The sequence below is a fragment of the Phacochoerus africanus genome, chromosome 3 (assembly GCF_016906955.1).
Source record: "Phacochoerus africanus isolate WHEZ1 chromosome 3, ROS_Pafr_v1, whole genome shotgun sequence".
Classification (NCBI taxonomy): Eukaryota; Metazoa; Chordata; class Mammalia; order Artiodactyla; family Suidae; genus Phacochoerus; species Phacochoerus africanus.
The window spans coordinates 157,801,046-157,814,591 of NC_062546.1; the positions used below are offsets into that span (position 1 = coordinate 157,801,046).

The window sequence follows — 13,546 nt, forward strand, 5'->3', positions numbered from 1 at the left end:
ATTTATCTTCTTTTATAGCCTCTCCTTTTATCTTCTCCCTCTTTTCTTCTCTATTCTGTTCACTCCCCTTTTGTTTTGCTGGTTTCTTTTACTTACAAATCCCATCTGTCATTCTGACTTTATATTAGTTTTTTGAGTCAGTAAGCGGTAATCACTAAGCTAATTACATTGTTACGGTCATATATATTTAGTGTCTACATGAGAATTTTTCAGTATCTTTTCTGTTCTCTGTCTTCCTGATTAGTTTTTAACTCTCTAATCTTGCTCCTTTCGTTTCTAGTTTCATCAACTTCTGGTTGAATCTCTAAAACTTTCACCTTGCCATTTGCCAAGACACTGTCACCAGACTTGACCTGGGTTTATTCCAAGGGAGAAAAGTTTCGGGTTTGTAAAATGTTTAAGTTAAATGTTTAAAAACAGGAAGTTAAAAAATATGATCTTTGTGAAGAAGGAGAGCACATCCACTCCTTTAGATACAGATGAGGTTAGGATCTCATGAATAAGAGGAATTTGTTAAAACAGAAATAATCAGAGAATTGCTGATAACATTTTTTTGTGGGCAACATCATGAATTACAAAATCTATTTACAGTCATATTCCATGCTATAGGCTAGCAAGCCCCACCTTTGGACTAGGGATATTTAACATAGTCAAGGTGATCCATTATAAACAAAAACTGAAGAACTACTTACTAGAAAAGACATGAATTTTGTTCTATGCCCTTAAGTCAATATGCAATGAAGAGTCACTTATAATAATTAGTGAAACTCTTAGGTTGGCATCAATTTATTTAAATTTAATTTAGTATTGATGATTATTCAGATTTCAAAACAGCCTTTTCATCCTACTAGTAGCACTCTATTAGAAAAGACTCTCATGAATATATGGTACCTCTGCTGAATCTAGATGAGAGTAGACAAATATTTTGGCATCGCCTTTTTCTGAACAGGACTACTGGGAGCACCCATTTGTCACTGTAGGTACTGATATTAGCTTGAGAAAGTATGAAGTGTCTCTGCTCACTGTGAGAAATTAGTTATTTTTGCACTCCAATTTTAAGTACAAAGCATTTAAACTGCAAATTCTATCAAGGCTTTTATTATGTAATGTTTAAGGGCCCTTTCTATCATTTTATCAAGCCCTTCTAGATTAGAAATGGTCACCTTTTTGTCTCCTAAAATTATTGTTGGTTTCAGCTTTATTATTATTACTATTGTCTATTTTAAGCTCCTTGGAACAAAGAAAGTGTGTTGTAGAATATTGGATTGTTATGTTTCATATAAATATACTAGAAATGAATTGAATGTAGATTAATTCTTAAAACAAAATACAGCTTTTGTTAGGGCATGATTAACATTTATGTTTTATAATAGTAACTTTATTATAAGTATACCAGTAGATAATACCACATTAAAGTCAGAAAGTTCAAAAACACTTAAAGAGGAAGTTATTTTACAACTCACTTTTATGTTTTAAGCAACACTTCATTGAGGACAGAGAGTTGTTTAATACAAACTAGTTTATTGCTCATAATTTAAATTCCAGTACGTGTGTTTTTAGGTAATATGTGGAAGCATAGTAAAATTACAACCTCAACACATTTTATATACATATTATTTCCATGAATGATATACATTATTACCTCAGAAGAAAAAAAGCTTGATTATGATATTTCTAGGTGAATGAACAATTAACACCTGTTTTAAAAGAACATAAAGTCAGCTATATGAATCCCAAACATATGGAGAATATAAATTAGAAAAGTATTCTTATAACTTATGAGTTTTGTCAATTTGAAAGGTCTATTTTGTGAAAATCATCATGTGGCTTTCAAACAAATCATGATTTTATTTAAAGACAAATATATATTTTAATTTATGAAACGGTCCTTTAGCTTTAAGTTCAGAAAACTTCCAAAACTGTAAAATAATGAAAGGGTATTGACATTGGCATTCTTTTTAGAATTATCTTTAAATATTTATAAAGCAAAATTTAAAAGCTTGATAAATTATACATTTACAAACATGTAACTCATCAACTATCAAAGAGAGGTATAATTTTTTGGCAGTTAAACAGAATTTGTAGTCTACCATACATGCTTTTTAAAAAAATGGATTTACTTTCTTTCAGTTTCAATATGTTCTTTTTTTTTCCCTCCTTCTATAGACTTTTTTAGTGCTATTGTCCAAAAAGGCAATAAGTAATGGAGTAAGACTTTGTTAGGAGGCAACAGTGGGCAAGTCTGCCAGTTTCAACAAGAAATTCTGCCAATTTCAGCCATTGTTTGGCCATTTGGGGAAATGCTTCAACATTTTGTGTTAAAATACTGAGCAGCCTTCTCATTTACTCCAGTTTGAAAGGTCACACCTTGGAATTCAGTGAAACCTGAACACTAAACATTACAGCAAGCATCTTCATTAATTTATTTTCTTTTACAAAGACAGTGAAGGGATAAATATTAGGTTGACCTAAGAATAATAAAATGGTAATTGGTTTCTGAATATTTTCTCTTTCACAATGTGTAGTGATTCTAATACCTTCAGAATTTCAGCTCTGACATCTGCTGTGTGCTGCATACAAAATCACAGGCACTATCTAGTTTTCTGTGGAGACTGGTATAAACATGTTCATTCATTTAATCATTTACGAAACAATTTTTAGGCACTTACTATAGCAGGCACTTTATCTAAATGTTTAGCATATGTTAGTAGGGAAAATATGTAAGTGCTTGCACTTGTAGAGCTTACATGTTAGTGGCATAGACAGAAAATAAGTAATAACAGAAAATACATAAATTATGGTTTGTTGCAAGGTGATCAGAGTTAGGGGAAAAATCAAGGACATGCTAAAATAAAGATGACCAAAATGGCTGTGGTGGTATAGGTGTAGGTTGATTTTAAATAGTGATTGATTAGCTTGGGCTCCGTAAAAAGGTTTTTTTTTTTTTTTTTAATCTGAGCAAAGACTACACGGAGGAGAGGGACTTAGGCATATGGATATCTGGGAGAAAAGCATTCTATGCTCATTGAAAGAAACTCAGATATATTTTAATATTCTTTTAAATAATGTATTTACCTTCCCTTAAATTTATGCCAATCTGATATCAGAAATACTAGCAAGAAGTAAACTTATCTGGAGGTGAAAGACTCAATAAAAGGAAGACAAGTTACTAAAATCCAGAATCCAAGAAGTACAAGCCCACAATAACGATTAGTATTTTATTTCATATTCAGGTGCTATAATGATGCATATGTTGTTAAGAGTAGGGGAGAGGAGACAATAAACTTAGAAAGTTTCTTAGTTAATTCATTAAAATAAGTATTCCTTTATTAATTCTTATTATAATTTTATATCAATAAACATATATAGAGATCTTTATTGTTTCTTACAAACTTTATTCCAAAGATTTATTCAAATTGGAATAGATTGACTGTGATAACTTTCCAGATAGAAGAAGTTACACATTGTATTTGCAGACCATTTCCCTTCTGTGATATTAAAATTAGGCAATTATGTGGGGAAGAAAAACATAGACCAGGATGTCAGACAATCCTTGAAGTCTAAATGATATTTGATAATCAGGAGTAGAGTGTTGTCTTAGTGTAAAAATCTAACTTTTTTAAAAAGCACATGCTATTTCAAGACCCACATCATAGTTACACTTAATGAAACCTTCTGAGGACACACTGAGCTGGAGTCTTCTATTTCTAAGTTAGGATCCCATTAACTAGATTAATTTAGCTTATTCTAGCTTCTAGCTTCAGAAACAACATATAACATTAAAAGTGTTGAACATGTAGTCTTTTATGGTATGTATAGTACTATAACTGAGAAAGTTAAGAATTTGTAAACTTAAATATGAAGTCTTTTATGGTACTGGAGTTGTCGACAACTTAGTAAACAAACAGCATTCAGGGGTAATTTGAAAATTTACACAATTAGTGGATTTTTGAAGGATGTTTGAGTTACACCAAAATTCTAATATAAACTCTTTGATTTTGGTATATTTGTTTTGAAGGAAGTAGGCTGGGATCTGGTTCATTAAATATGGACATATATTAATTTTATGATCAAAAGACTTAGTAAATCTTCTAATAATTTTTGAACTGATAACATGGAACACATACAGGAAATCCTTCAGGAAAGCATATAATTAAGGAATTTAATTAATTCATGTGAAGACTTCTAGTAATTAAAATATGAAGCAATATATAGGAAAATCATTTTATGGGTTTCACCCCTGTCAGTTTGTTCTAGACCTTAAAACTTTCTCATCTTTCACTTGAAGGCCTTCCTGTTCAAATTAATGAAACCAAACATTCTTCAAAGCTTTATTCTTAAGAATATCACTTTCTTTTACCACATTCTTTTTGTCTGAAAAATGAACAATTTCTCATATATAACCATGACATTTGTGGTGGATTTAGAGGTTAGGAAATCTCTGTTAAAATCTGTACGATCACAGTTAAATTAGAAGCAGTTGAAAAGACGGTATTTCAGAATCTTAACCAAAGAACATACTATTGTGAGCTAAGAACTTATTAGATTGTTCTTTATTTCAGGTTTTTAAAAAATGTTTTATATATAATCCAAAGTTTCCCAAATATTATAAATATATGCATAAAATATCTGACCTATCAGGTTTTGTCATTTTAGAAAACACTCTAGTTAAATTATTCAGTCCTGATTTTATGACAAGATGAAAAATAAAGTGGCAGCTGGCAGTATAGGGTAAGAGTTCATAGGTGCTTTAATCAGTGCCGTCTTACAATGCACAGAGGTGGAGCTGATGTTGTCCAGAGCTGGGGTCCTGTCTTGTTTACCTTTAACATCCAACCTAGTGCCTGGCACATTGTGAGTGCTTGCTGAACTAAGGATTATGCTGTTTAACCCTTGCACCCTTAGTAGAAATAATGGCATAGGCATTGAGTTAGCCTACAACTGATCTCTGACAGATTAAACTCTGATGTGAATGGAAATTTCCTCAATAAAAGATATTGCAATGAGAATATATTTTAACTTGATAAGAGGAAGAGCAATTCTGGAGGTCCTAGTGGATTATGTAGAGGAAATCATGCTACCTTTTTAAAAAAATGTAGAAATCTTATTTCCTTTTATACCTCTTTACCCTCCTCCATTTATAATACATTTCTTTAAAATATATCCTCAACATCAGACTGCTCCCCTTCTACCTCCTACCCACCCCCCCAAAAAAAGTCCTGAGTAACTGAAGAGTATGTACTGTGCTCATGGTTGAATGACAATATTAAGATGTCAGTACTTATCAATTTAACTAGTGAATTCACTATAATTCCAGTTATTCCAGAAGGAATTTTTTAAAAGAATTTCTCAAATCTTAAATTCTAAATAATTATGAATAAAAAGAGCAAATATGGATGAATCTCCCTAACTAGTAATGGTGATTAATTTTTTTTGTGTTAACTTGCTTAGGCCCTGGTTCCCAGTTGTTTACTCAAACTCTAGTCTAGATGTTGCTCTGAAAGTATTTTGGAGATATGATTGACATCTATGATCAATTGACTTTTAAGCAAAGATTACCCTTGATAATATGTGTGGGCCTCATCCAATCAATTGAAGACTTTAAGAATAAACACTGAGGTTTCCCAAAGAAGAAAGAATTTTTTTCCAGTGCTACTCTTGAACATCTGAGCCCAGAAAGTAGCTATTGGGTGTTTGGTTTAGAGGAAGGTAAGGGTTAGGTAGGTCTAGGTGTAGAAACTTAGTGAAAGAAGTGTACAGAGAGAAGACAGAAAATTACAAACTACAGATTCTATCTGCTGTGTAGTTTTTTCCTAGAGACCTGTAGTATTGCCCTCTTGTTGATGGAAATAATCTTATAGGCCATTGGTTTCTGATGTTCATGTCTATTTTTTGAGTTCTTAGATATTTTAATATCTGATGTAGCTGAAAAACATGTACATATAATTTACCTCATTCTAGAAGAAAAATCACCATTTGAATTAGAAAATTTCATAAATGAGAATCCAAGAACTCTTAATAGATCCATCAAAAAGGTAGATCCCATGAAACTGATACAACTATATGGAAATTGTGAGTCCCTATGATTGTAGATTATTTTGTTTTGTTCTGGAGAAAGAATTTATAGTTTTCATTTTATTCTCAATGTGGGCTATAATTAAAAAAATATTCAAAAACATATTTTTAGAATAAATTATCTTAAACTAAAACCTAAGTGAATGTTCACCATCCTATTGCACAGGTACTCTTTCATCATATTTTTTTTGAAATATACATAAGAGAATATAAGTGACTACAGTTAGGCAGTAGTAAGTCCCTGAAATAAAGACATTTTTTACAAAATAACCACCAAAAACTTGGAGCCCTACAAGTTTAATTTAATCATCCTAACTATTCCTTAAATTTTGATTTTCTATAGCTGCTGTAAGTAGCCAAAGCTAAAACTTTCTTGACATATATCTAAATTTATCTCTAATGTACCATCTTCCATAAAATCCACATAAGTAACATAAATCAATTTTCTTGTATTATGTTAGAAGAGATTGCATTTAAATTTGGATCATTATTCTTATTCAACTTTGTGTTACATCAGTAATAAGAGATCTAATAATAGATAATACACAATAGTGCAACAAAATAGGATTCGGAGTCACAGTAGATACATGTAAAAACCAGAGCTTTGTCAATGGTGATCATTTGCCTTGGGAAACACAATGTTCTTCATTGGGCTTCATGTGTAAAATAAAGAAAAAAAGCAGTAATTTCTGTTTAATTTACCTTTAAAATTCTTAGTATAAAAACATGTTTTAAGTACTCAAGTTCTATAGAAATGGTGATTAACAATGTCAGTTTTATTAGGTTCTGACATGTATTATATGATGACAGAAGTGTAATCAGTCTAAAAACTGATTACAAATCATGCTTGTTCACTCTACCTGTCCCATGAAGAAGCTGTAGTCTGATTGTCTATATGCTGACTGTTTGGAATGAGCTTTGCATAGAAACAAGTTATGTCCTCAGTCTTGTTCACAAAAGACTTATACCAAGCACTAAAATGTGGTGCATACCAGCTAGGTGCCATGTGCTGTGCTAAACAATGTCAATGCATGTAAAAACCAGAGCTTTGTCAATGGTGATCATTTGCCTTGGATTCCTTAGAAAACCTTATAAAGCATTATGATTATCATTTCCATTTTATAGAAGAGAAAGGTGAACTAAGAAGTGGTGAAGTTTGGTTTCATATGTGAATGACCTGAAGCCAAATTCCATTAAGCTGAACTTCTGTAATATAGCTCATGTCTCAACTGTGGTGTTTTAGTTTTTGTTTCTGCAATTGATAAGTCGGAAACAAAAACAATTTAAAAAATTAAATTCACACACTAACCTGGAAATCTAAGATTATTTACTCTATTACTGTTTCAAAGTAATTTTAATTCATTTTACACTTAACCTAAGGTTCTGAGAATAGCATCCCTTTGCACAAGGGATGATAAGTACCAGCCACCAACTGGAAAGGGAAGCAGAGCATGGGCCAGGATTTAACTCCTGGCTCTGTAATCTGATAGCCATGTGATCTTGGGCACATTACTTAGGAGCTCTGTGCCTTGGTTTTGGAGTTTCTTATCTGCAAACAAAGATAATATTTCCTAGGGCTTTGGGGAAGATTAATAGTTTATACATAAGTAATTAGTAATGTATATGGCAAACCCTCAAATAAATTAGGTAAATCAGCAGCAGCAAGCCACCTTTTAAAAAGGGGTTCTCTTGTGTGAGTGCTGCGTGGACAGATCCACCCACTGCTGACTTCCACCTACTGCTGACTTCTGGAGGGAGCGCTGCAGCAGGGAAGGCAGACTTTCCTGTTTGAGGCAAAAAACAAAAAGTTATTTGTCCCTCAGGGATATTAAGATAGGTGCATCCAATAATGCATCCTTCATCTAATAATGCATCCTCATCTGATAATGCATCTTCATCTAACAATGTCAAGGACCAGAAAGTAAGGCTGACAAAGTATATATAAATACGTATATTTATACAAGTAAACCTGACAATGCCAAGGTATTTTAGTTAGTTAACTGGGAGTTTAACAAAATTCTGTTTCACACATTTAAAATGAAGCAATGTCCTTACTATACATGATATGACTGCTGTCTAAAATGTACTCCATTCCAAGAAATTGCTTTGAAAAACAACTATGTATAATTTTTTTTCTTTTTTAAAAATTTTGTTGAGGTATTATTGATTTAGAATATATTAGCTTCAGGTGTACAGCAAAGTGAATCAGTTATATATATAAATATATTCATTCTATTTTCTCATATAGGTTATTACAGAACATTGAGTACACCTCCTTGTGCTATACAGTAGGTCCTTGTTATCTATTTTAACAGTCTTTTTTGGCTTTTTAGGGCTGCACCAGTGGCTATATATAAATTTCTAAAACACAAATCCATAAGTTCTATTTGCTGTCCTAGCTAATAACATTTATTGGCATGTCCTAAAAAAAGTTTTAAAACCAAAACATTTCAATGAACATAAAATTTTTAGGAAGATATAGTAAATTGATTAGCAAAATATTTAAATGTTACCCTAATACTAGACTTGCATTAACGAATCTCCTATTTTGCCTCATATTTGAAAATAGCAGAAGTTTTTAAAAATCGAGTTTCGCATTGATGGTGTTTTTTTCCCATAGTTTTAATCCTCCTTATTTTTGGTTAAAACATTATTTATTTGTATATAGTACTTACCAAAGTTCCAATATTCCCTTCATATTATTGGAAGAGAAGCAAGATTGAGGTTCATGCACAAATATCTGCATAATAATTGGTCTCAGGTTAACGTATGGTTATGAGTTCAAATTAACACTCATTTGAAAAATGTGTGAAATCAGTGCTTGGATATAAGACAAATTTACCTTAGTTTTGTTTGATAAAACCAAGCTTGTATGCTCATGAATATGCTAATGACCTTCCAGCTGACTAAACTGGAAGGAGAGGGGCACCTTGTCAACCAACTAGCTGTTCTTTCATTATATCACTGCCATTTAATAAACCAAATGACATGCTCACAAGTCACTGTGGTTTTATGAGAAGCACAATTGAGTTCAGGTTAACCTAAACCTGAATAGAGAAATAACAACAGATTTATACAAAAGCTTATGCCGTATTAACATTTTTAATTAAAAATATGTTCTAAGTTAAAATGAATAGGATTTCTCTTATTCATTGAAAATTGAGCTCCATCCAAGAACCTCAATAAAATGTAACCTCACTACTGCACGGTTGAGTTGGGTAATTATTTATTTAAATTTATATTGGGTTGAGATCAGTTTTTTGTCATTTTAATTGGTAGTAATGTAGAAAACATGAAACAGTTAATTAAATGATGAAGGAAGAAAAAGATTGACTTATTTTACATTTAAAAAGTAAATATATCTTTTTGACCACTTTTGCAAACAATAATATATTGGTGTGTTAGTTTTGTATAATACCATCTCTTGTAAGTAAACAAATTAATTTAAAGGGAAATAAAGGAAGAAGCATGTTCTAGGAAAATATTTGCAACTTATAATCTGATAATAATACTAGTAACCTAATAAACATAGATCCTAACTCAGTTCACAGTCAATGATTCCATTTTATTTTTTTAATAAGAATTTTACTGTCTTTAAAATTAAATTTTTTATTTTTTGTAAAATAATATATTTAATTAAAAAACAATTTGACTAAGTTTATTCAAATATGGAAAAATGCAGAGATTATTTGCTCTAATCTGATTTAATGAGTAATATTGTAATCTTAATTGGACATGAGAATAATCTGGATTTATTGAGGATGAAAATTGAAATTGTTTAAATTGGTATGGCAGTAGGATGTATAAAGTGTATTTCCTATTATTTAAAAAGGTTTGTTGATTTAATTATCATATATCTAATCATATGTTCTTTTTTCTCAAATCACACTACCTCAATATTTATATTCCGAATTTTATAATTAAATGCATATTATTTCTTCAATTTTACATTAATTTCTATCTTCATAATTATGAACAAATTTATAAGTAGGTAAATTAAAATTAAGGTGTGAAAACTATCTACTTACTTTGAGTTGTATAACTACTCTTGATGAAAGAATTGGGGCAGGAATGGTTGTCCATGTGAGTAAATGAGAAAATGAACAAAATGCCTCGTTAATATACAGACTTTGAGTTTCTGGTATATTTTTATTTTCCACCTAATTGCATTAGAACATTTTCTGATATTAAATGAGAGGTTTTCTTGAACTTAATAATGCAGCATGGTAGAAGCACTTTAATAGAAAGAACTTTCCTGATAAATTATAAATGTTTATATAGTTCATGCATGGACTTCAAAATCAGACATAGACAAATATTTTAAATAGTTGTATACTGATTTTCCATCTTAACTAATATTATCTGGTAGCCTGATCAAGAACTAAGAGGTGCTACAAAATTGACTCCTTGAGTGTCTTTCATTAACATCGTTGCAATGATACGTCTTATGTTTATGAGTTAAAAGCTTCTCTGAATCCTAAACAAAGATAAAATTAAAGCGAATGGCTTCAAATAATCCTCTTTAAACATATTTGTTGTCTGAAATGTTGACACCATAGTCATTATAACTCCAAAGAATTACGTTTTGAAGCTGTGTTCAAAGTCATACATGGAATATGAAATAAGTTTTGTTTAGTGTATGTATAGTTTGATCTTTAAAAAATTATTTTGTTCTTTTTCTATAGCAGTCCCTAAAGCAATTCTTAAAAAATAAGTAACTAACAAATTTTAACCATGGAGATAAGGGTTGAAAGCAAAATATTGTGGTAATGGTCACAAATATGATCTAAGTCAGAAAGATGTGGTAATACTATTAACTGAATTCTGATTAGTTTTTACATGTTTACCAAAGAATTTTTCCATATTAACATAAGTTTATAAGGTAAACATCTTGTCTTAATATTATTTTGAATTTTTCACTGCAGTAAATATGTGTTATGCATAAAATAATGGCAAAATATGTCCAAGTAAATGTGAAGGTTGTCATAAGTACGCTAGGATGTTGACTTATTTACACTTCAGTATGTCCTAGGCATCACCAGTGAGTAAAGTACATACACCTTGACCATTCATTTAACATAATTTAAAAAATTACAGACCTAGTTCTAATTTCTTTTTAATTTTCTGTTATTCCTTTTTTTCTAAGTGAGTGAATACTCATATGTTCTAAAAACTTACACATTTTAACTAACAAAGTGATATTTTAGTGTGTGCCAAGATATATTGGGAAAAAAAGAACTTGTAGCAATAACCAAAACATGTTCTTAAAGATAACTGAATGTTGTAGGTAAAGTATAGTTCAGATCACATTAGTCACTGTAGTTTCTCAATTCTATGTTTTATTTTGCATATTTAGAACTGGCATTAGAGACTGTGCATTGATTTTATGATCCTATAGGGTAATAACATTCAGAAAAATAATTCTTTATGGCTGAAAGCATGCATTGATCCTCTGATACCCTCTTTCCATTAAAGAAAATTAACTGTAGAATATAATAATATGAATTCTTGTTTTAAACTTCCAATTATTTTCTCAAATATTATCTTTGCCTAATAACCCTCTATATTCATTGTCTTATGTTTTTCCACAGTATTTTTTTAAAAATAAAGATTCTAAATGATACTCTAGTATAGTTACAAAAAATACATTAAATTATGCAAGAAAGTTATGGGGTTTTGGCTAGCAATTAAAGACTAGAGATTTTGAGGACTTTGTTATTATAAATATGATATTACTATAATACCTCCTAAGAAAATTATCTAAATTAAAAGTAATGCTATTTTAATTTTTGTTACTAACCCCTGGCATTGGATGAGGCATTTAATGTGTTCTTTCCATTTCCTCCCCTAGTTATTTAATGGCTATTTACAAAGTCACATTCTAAAAACACTATCCATTTCTACAAACATGCCAGGGAACTCAGTACAATTAATAAATGACAGAAGATAGGAAGCCAGCCATAATATTTTTAAAGAATCACAAAAATAAGACTTAATTGAAGTTTCCATTATTTGGAGAAATTTGTGGAAAAACTGAGTAAAAAATTATGAAGGAATTACTCAGAATGAGTTGATAGTCCATCATTAATGTGTCAGTTTATGGGTGATTAAGCACAGGCTTTCTCCACTGAAGGACATTTTGCAGAGTATAATTTCATTTTAGGTGAGAAAATAGATTAGAATTATGTCAGTCAATATAATTTGAATCCAAATCTGACATCTCATCTTTCTTAGCAACAAATTTTTCATATGTCTATACCAACAACTTATTAAGGAGATACTAGTTTCTTAATTGTCCAGGACAGTCTGTACTGTTGAAAGAAGCATTAACAGATGTTTCAACTCAATATTTCAGTGTTTGATTCTGGAAATTCTTTAACACACACTTTCTCTGTTTAATAATCTGATATACTCATTTGGGAAACCTTTGTTATTTTTCTTTATACACAGTTGTCTTAATATCACACCCTCCTCGAACAAGCTTGCAGAGGGATACCAGACAAATGGAAGTAACACTTTGAAATTAGAGTTAATATAGAAACATCAACATATTCTGAATCGTAGTTGTGTGTTTTTTCCTTTGCTGCCCACCCCATGATCCAATACAGCGGAAACAGTTCAGGGTTAGTAAAAGAAAGATTTAAATACATCTGGCAACAGCAAACAATGAAAATTCCATTAGTTCAATAGTTAGAGATATATGTATAAATAGAGGTGAAAGGCAAATAGAAGACAAATATAGTAAATCCAAAGTGATTACTTTTCTTTTAATTCTCCACTGTGTTTAACTACAGAATGAGTGAGACTCTGAGACCCCATAAGTAATTGTTCTTTCACCCCCTTTTTGGAGTACTAATTGTATGGAAAATTTAAAGTTTCCTAGGGGAAAAATGTTTTCCAGCTGTCAAAATTTAATCTTAGCTAATAGTAGAGCTAATTTTAAAAGGCATTGTTCCCTGATTATTTTTTCAGAAGTATGCCTTTTAATCCGTTTAGATGTTTTATTACTTGCTAGTTTTATTTTCTAGACTATCACTGTACATAACATAATCTAGTAGTAATACAGTGTACATCTTAGAGTGATATGCTATCGTTTTTCTAACATGTGAAATGAGAATTGTTTCAAGTAATTTCAGTGTCACTAAATTCCATAGTAGAAACATTGTCAAACTACGTGAGAATACAATTCTGAATAAATATATTTATTTTGAATAATGCACTTACCCAGCACAGCTCCTAAGGAAATACTTGGTGAAATAGTCTTAGGATGGAATTTGATTTTCTGAGATTCCGCAGAAGAAATTTACCCCCAGGCAAGGTGGGGAAGGGTGAAAGCTTTGCAATGTGATCCTGCAGGCAGGGTGAGGTCCAGTTAGCAGAGCCTGAAGATCCCAAGACAGGAGGTGACACTCTCTGCTGGAGAGAGGGTTGTTCTGAGTAGGTTGGAAGGGTTGTCACATTGTATGTGCTC

At 31.0% G+C, this 13,546-nt stretch overlaps 1 protein-coding gene across 2 annotated transcripts in view; it reads right to left on the reverse strand.

The window, feature by feature from the left end:
- The window catches only part of CALCRL (calcitonin receptor like receptor), a 94,003-nt gene extending 80,457 nt beyond the window's left edge, over positions 1-13,546 (reverse strand). For both annotated transcript variants that reach the window (XM_047773037.1, XM_047773036.1), the window contains exon 1: positions 13,300-13,546. The gene's annotated coding sequence lies outside the window, so the exon portion shown is untranslated. The remainder of the gene's footprint in view (positions 1-13,299) is intronic.